Here is a 7,638-nt window from a genome sequence, read left to right on the forward strand (position 1 = left end):
ACCACGTGTCCGAGTGGAAACAGAAGCGCCAGGTAAGAGTTCAGGATCTCCTCCGATGCCTTTCAGTGCCGTATCTGCTCATCATCCAACACTAAGTGCTTCCTTCGGGCCAAGCCCAGTGCTAAGGTGAACAGAGGCACAAACCAAGATGAGGTGAACGAGACACAGTTGCTGTTGTGTAAGAGCCCTCTGTGCAATAGGGAACCTCCTTAGTGAATAATTACAACACAATGCTTTTAAGTCTTTAATGGAGGGATGTGGTGTGTTCCAAGGGGGCTCGAAGAAAGAGCAACTCAGCTTCTTCCTGAGTGCCTTAGTATTTGCTAAATGTGGGGTGGTGTTCACGCAGACCCTCTACTCAATGGGTCATCCCCCATGAGTCGTGTTAGCAGCCGCCGGCGCTCGTTAGGGATGCAGAATCTCAGGCCCCATGCCAAAGTCAAGTTTAACCATATCCCCGGGGTGGTTCCTATGTACACTAAAGTCGGAGATGCACTGATCTATGACTATATCAGGTAAGAAGCATCCAGAAAGTCCAACCACCTCAAACAAAATAAAACAAAACAAAAAGATTCTACTGCCATGATGTGTCAGGTCATTAAATTGTTCTTTAAAATAATTGACTTGCTCCTTTAAAATGCAACACGCTGAATAACTTAGTCAAACATATCTCAGTGTGAATTATGGTTTAACCTGAGCCATTAGCCCTCCTGAGTCCCTCTACCAGCCAAGTTGACCAGGAGTTGAGACCAGACTGGGGCCACACTGGTTCTGTCCCTCTGTTCAACAGGCACAGTTGAACAGAGGGACAGAAACAACAGGGAAAATGGAAGAAGGCCTCACGATTTCTTTCCAAAGCATCCTTGCTGACACTTTGATTGACAGAGGCAAATGTCTTGCCCCAGCATAACACCACCAATTTGTCATTACACAATCAATTTATGCAGCAGTAGTTGGATTAAGACCTGATAGAAATGACACAGTTCATTGCTCAACCCACCAGATGACATTTGAACTCGATCTTGCAACGGATGAGATCCCAGCCTCAACTGGCTGCTGGCTTTCTAGAAGTCAAATAATGCATGTCCTGGTCCCATAACTGGTTGCAACTAATTCCCAGGTGTCCCCACACACATTAAAGTTTCCACCTCAAAAAAAAAAAAAAAAAAAAGTTTCCACCTCTTCCAGAGGTGACTCAGTGCAGTGTTTTGTGAGTTTTGCTGCTAGAAAAATCTTCCCATTTAATTTAAATGCCACCTGCTACAATGGGAGATTATATTTTTTTAGGGCCATCTGGTTTCCTTATTCATTCCAGGTTTCCATGCCGAGTACCAGACGAGAGCCTCCCCCTCTCAGCCCCTCAGTCTAAGAGCACCAAGGCCTCAAATGAAACCCCAGATGCGGTGCTCTCTGAGGGGTAAGAAATGTGCAAATATACCCCCATAGTTTTGGTTGCTTTAAAGCCTTAATTCAAAATCCTGTTGAGCCACCAGCCAAAGCCCTTCCTGGATCCATATCCTAAAACTCAACCCAAACTCTTTCCATTCCTCCTCACTAACTGGGCATTAACAAGGGATCGGCAACTTTAGTTTCTGTTCATTCTTTTGGTGAATGCCTAGTGGTCACTCTCTGTGCCAACAGTCAGTTCTGGACCTACAGCTACACCAAGAGGTGCAAACATAGCTGAGGCTTCCTGTCTACTGCACCCCAAATCTTACTAGTGGTCTCTCCTTACTCATTTTTAATCATTTTATTGAGATACAGTTAACATATTGAATAATTCACCCACTTTGCATATACAAGTCAATAGTTTGTAGTGCATTCACAGAGTTATATAACCATCACCACAGCCAATCCTAGGACATTTCCATCACCTCTAAAAGAAACCCTGTACCATTTAGCAGCCACTCCCCATTGCCTCTGCTCCAAGACCCTTAGCCCAAGGAAATCACTAATCAACTATCTCTGTAGGCCCACCAATTCTGGACATTTCCATGTAGTTTCTTTTCCACACAGATGGAATCATACACTATGTGGTCTTTGAGGCCTGGATTTTTTATCTTAGCATCATGTTTTCAAAGCCCATCTGCATTGTAGCGCGTCTCAGAACTTCATTCCTTTTGGTGACTGAGCAATATTTCATTGTACAGACATACCACATTTTGTTCAATCATTCTTCAGCTGATGGACATTTGAATTGTCTCTATTTTTTGTCTACTATGAATAATATGACTATGAACATTCATGGACCGAAAAAAGTACCTTTTGCTTTCTGAAAATAGGAAAACACAAACCAAGAGTTCTGTTGATCACCCCATCACTTTGCATGGACAGAAATAGTACGGGGGGAGGGAAGCAGGATACATCTCCATCTGACCATTTCTTAGTGTCAGAAACCTCCAACTAGGGGTCCCTGAGCTGCAAGATCTTGATTAAGTCATTGGCTTTGTCTGTGTTCGTCCCCCTCTGCTCTAATTAAGTACTTCCTGTCTTTCGCAAGGAAGAATCAGAAGATTATTCTTTAAATCATTATTAGAGTGTTTACTTGTTATGCATAAGAGACTTATTCCAGATGAAAGCAAGGGGAAATGGAAAACATCATGAATAACACAGTAGCATTCCAGAGCCAAATGTTCCAAATCTTCCTTCCTGTCCCTGTGGTGGCCAGACCAACTACACCAGCATCTTCCTCTGGCCTTCCCCCTGGTAGTGGTAGCCAATATACAATCATGGAATTTGGGCAAGCCCACCAGAAGTCACAGAGAAATTATGTACACAGCTGCAGGTTGGGATTGTTCCAAAGCCTGGAACATTCTCCAGGAAGTTGAAACTCTCTGAGTACCCATTGAGGATTCTTCTAGAGTCTTTCACTCGTGGAATAATCTGCACATCTTTACAGCTCCAGTTAATCTTGGGAGTACCAGGTGATAGCCCTTCCTGGCTTTGCACAGATTAGTACGGGCTCCTCAGCACACCCGTGCTGGCTTATGTCCTACCCCATCGTGTTCCTCTCATATTTCTTTTCTTCTAATAATTATCAGGATTCCAATGAGCAGGTTGTGCAGTAGCTGCAGGCTTTCCCCAGGCCTTCCGTCCTTGCCAGCCTTCTATGATCATTTTTACCTATTTCTGTACCTCTCTTTTATTCCCATTCCTCATACATAATTATTTGTACACAAGCTTTTAGCTTATCTTTTCCTAAACGTTGAAACTGAGTTGGCTACCACAAAGATTTGCCATGCCACACTGTGGACTAAATTCTTGGTAGATTGCAATCTCCTTGATGGAAACATGTCTCAATCACATAAAATTAGAGTTTTTTAGAAGTTTTCAGTTTGATTCATTTTCAATCGCAGACAGTAAATAAAGTGGAGAGAATAGGTGGTTGAGTATTTATCACAATGTGCAAATCCTGGGCAGGCTTCCTAGAAGATGGTCTTCCTATAATTCCAGCCTTCTTGGGATTAATGTGGATAGATGGATGATGTCCTCTGATTATGTGGGGCTGTTGATGTTCTGAAGGGAAGCAGGGGATATAGCCAGAGAGGAAGCCACCTAAGCAGGTAACAATTGTCTGAAACAATCACCAGGTCCCCTCACCTCCTGCTCTCTCAGCCACCAGAGAGGAAGGGGCCTGGAGCCCTGGTGTAAACCGTTTGGGCATGGCCCAATGGAGGAGGGAGATGGTGGAGCCATTTGGCCAGTGGGTCCAGCCTTTCCAGCCAGACTGTCGACCCTGGACAGAGCACAAAGGAAGCCTTGCTGAACGAAGCCAGGAGACAGAATAGGAGACCTCTCCAGAGTGTCCACAGATGCGCTCTGGCCACACGGGGAGCCTGGCAGTGCCTGAAGAGCCAACTTCGGCGGTACAACTCCTCAGCCTCCTCCTTGAGTCTGAACTGCTTATGCTTGTAGGGACACCTTGACAGGCTTCCTCGGTGGGGAGGAAAATATCCCCACGGCTAAACTCAAGTGAGCACAGCTTCCCTCCTCTGCCTTGTAAGGTGGGAGGAGGCGCTGACGGTGGTATTGGGTCTGCCGGGTGCATATGCTGGATGCTGCTTGCTTCTCCCACAGCCTCTCACCCTTTATCCTTCTTGGTCTTAATCTTCCCACTAACTAAATGTTGAAGAATTATTTTAATTATGAACCTAAAGGTATGCACTACAAGTCATTACCCCGCCTCACCTTACACACAATATAACCCAGTGATTAAAAACAGCAGATTTGGAGTCAGACAGCCCTGGGCTCGAATCCCAACCACCACGTATTGCTCTGGCATTTGACAATTCAGGCCTTCCCAACCTCGGTGTCCACATGTGAAACAAGGGATGAGAAAATTCCTTTTCATAGCAGTGCAGTGAGGATTACATGGACCAGAACTACAAAGGGCCCAGTTTCACACTAGGTCCTCTATTACTTCCAGAACCTTCCAGGCCTGCCCTCCAGAGTGTGAGAACTGGAACGCTCCTCCTGTTCCTATAGCTGCTCGTCCTCTTGGGAAGCATCCCCTCCCACTCTATGAGGTGGTTCTGCTGGCAAACATCTCCAGGCCATTCTTCAGGAACGTGTGTGATTCCAGTATTCCAAAGTGAGCCAGTTGTGCAAGTTGAGAAATCCTGGTGACTTCTCCTCTCCCACTCACCTGGAACACTAGAGACAGTGTTTCTTCTTTGTCCATTTTCTTACGAGAAAATCTTAGAATGGGTGTTCCCTCTAAGAAAGCAGGTGGCCCCACCTTGTAATAGATGAACTTCCAGATTTATACAGAGGACCTAAGAGACTCTCTCCTGAAAGGTAAATCCTTATAGTGTTTTTAAGGGAAGGAAATAACACAGGCCTTAATGTCCATGGATCCGAGTTTAAGTTCAAGCTCATCTACTGACTGAGAAGCCCTGTATCAGATGCTTACCTCTGGGGACTTCAGTTCTCTCCTCTGCTGAGAGAAGGCATCGTTAAAGATGTAGCAGTATCTACCACACAGATGGTTGTAAGGGTCAAATGAGGGAACAGAGGTGGAAAGACTTTATAATACAATTAACTTCTTAGTCATTATTATATAATTAAATTTACAAAACCATATATCTGTTGTATAAGGGAAACTCACTTATGTGAGCTAGCCCTAACTTGTTTTTAAAGGTCCTATTCTAACTCTTTAAAAATGTGGGGTGATAGGGCACCTGGGGTGGCTCAGTGGTTGAGCATCTGCCTTCGGCTCAGGGCCTGACCCCAGGGTCCTAGGATTGAGTCCCACATTGGGGTCCCCGCAGGGAGCCTACTTTTTCCTCTGCCTGTGTCTCTGTAGCTCTTGTGAATAAATAAATAAAAATCTTTTTTAAAAATGTGTGGTGATTCCATGAAGCACATCTTATGGAGACAGAATAGGACAAGATTTGGGTCAAGGTGAATGCTGGCTGACATCTGTAGCAAAGAGCACTTAGGAAATCCCTCCATTAGGATCCTGTTGCCCACCTGTCAGTTCTGATGGCTCTGATTTTCATTAGCATCAGTAGGTGAATAAACATATGTTTGAGGATCACAATGTACTATTTCGTAGTGTTTTTGGTACTATGTCCTCTGACTTCCCATCTCACACTCTTGCCCTGGCAAACAGGAGTGAAGAAAAGTTGCAAGGTAAGTCTTCTCCACCTCCCACAAACACTCCCCGAGCGCCCTGGCTCTGTAAGACCTGTTCCCAGGGAATGAGCTTCTGTCTTCAGCTTCATTTGGCCTTGATGGAAAGTCTTCCTCTTTTTCTCACACTCTCTCGTTGCATCATCCCAGTCCCTGCCAGGTACTTTCTCCTCCCCAGGATGTCATGATAGTTTCAAAGGGTGCCGTGTAAAAGGGAAAGCACACGTGGTGAGGTAAGTGCCTTTGACCATAACCAGTCATAACAGGCCAGTAATAATTGGCTTCCTGTTTTCCTCATGTCCCTTCCCTGAGCCTCAAGGGCTGACCTTAGTTCCTCTGTCTACACCTCTTGAAGTACTTGAATTAATTGCCGTCTGATTAGGAAATAATCTGTCCTCGGTTAGATTCCCTGGAGACAGACCTCTGTGTGAGGTGGAGATCTGTGTGCAAGACTCCTGCTGGGGAGTGCTCTCAGGATCGTGCCTGTCAAAGGTGCAGGGAGCGGGAGGGCAGGGGAGTGCTGGACACAACAGAGCTCTGGGCTGGTCCCACCAGGAGCTCTGAAGCTTCAAAGGCCCTCCTTGTCTTGAGGCAAGGACATGGAACCTTATCACCAGTCGATGGCTGTGCATTGCCCCTGGGGTGGCTGTGCCCTTGAGCTCCCTGGTTGGCAGAGGGCAATCCCCCCCAGAGAGGTTCACCTGAGAGTCAACTGCCAACACACCTGGCAGCTGGGGAAAGAACAGGCCAGTCCTGAGGGTGTATCTAGGACCCTCCACACCCACTACACCATCTAAAGTGGTATCTGGACATTTTTTAATGTTCAAATTTCAAAAATAAAAATGCCATTGTAGGTGAGTCTGTATTGCTAAACGTGGTTCTATCCAAAAGTAGTTTATAGGGGCACCTGGGTGGCTCAGGTGCCTGAGCTTCAGGTGTGACCCCGGGGTCCTGGGATCGAGTCCCACATCAGGCTCCCCACAGGGAGCTTGCTTCTCCCTCTGCCTGTGTCTCTGCCTCTCTCTGTGTCTCTCAGGAATAAATAAATAAAATCTTTCAAAAATAAATATAGGGGATCCCTGGGTGGCTCAGCGGTTAAGTGCCTGCCTTCGGCCCAGGGCGTGATTCTGGAGTCCCGGAATCGAGTCCCGTGTCGGACTCCCTGCAGGGAGCCTGCTTCTCCCTCTGCCTGTGTCTCTGCCTCTCTCTCTCTCTCTCTCTCTCTCTGTGCATCTCTCATGAGTGAATAAATAAAATCTTTAAAATAAAAATAAAAGGACACAGGACAGACACAGTAGGACTGCTATCTCTGACCCAAAAAAACAGTGAGGTCATGCTAGAATGGTCTCCTTCCCAATAAATCGCAGAGGCTTTGACTTCACAGCAATCTCACTTGGAGTTGTGTTGAGATCCTGACCAGGGCAGCCATTTAGATATCTTTACTTTTAAAGTGCACTCCAACCTCTGCTCCTGGCCTCAACACTTGCGGATTCACACGTGGCACCTGACCATGATCACCCACTTCCTGTGAAAGTATAAACAGGTAGCGTGTGCGATCCTCTGGGCTGCAGTAAATAGCATGGGCCAGATAACGTTCCTTGCTGCCCCAGCTGACTTCTGGATCTGAGCCTTTGCCTGTTTAGACCTGTCCTAGCTTCCAGACTCTTCTGCAGCCCTTTCCCCTTGCAACACACACACACACACACACACACACACGAGCGCGCACGTTGGCATGGTATAAAGAAAGTCAAGCTTAAATGATACTGCTAACCACAGGTGTTTAGGAGAATAGAGGATCTGAACCCTGGTTTGCATTTGTTTTATTCTTCTTTTCACATACTTATTCACCTTTTTTGAGGAGAGACCATCCCCAATTTGTAGATGACCCCACAGTTACAAAAGAAAGCTTTGACACTTGTCTCTACTTCCCCATAGCAACTACTGCCACCATGGAAACCACAGGGGAGAAAGGGGGAGGGAAAACAAATACTGGTGCTCCCGGGA

Source organism: Canis lupus, chromosome 7, assembly GCF_011100685.1.
Source record: "Canis lupus familiaris isolate Mischka breed German Shepherd chromosome 7, alternate assembly UU_Cfam_GSD_1.0, whole genome shotgun sequence".
NCBI lineage: Eukaryota > Metazoa > Chordata > Mammalia > Carnivora > Canidae > Canis > Canis lupus.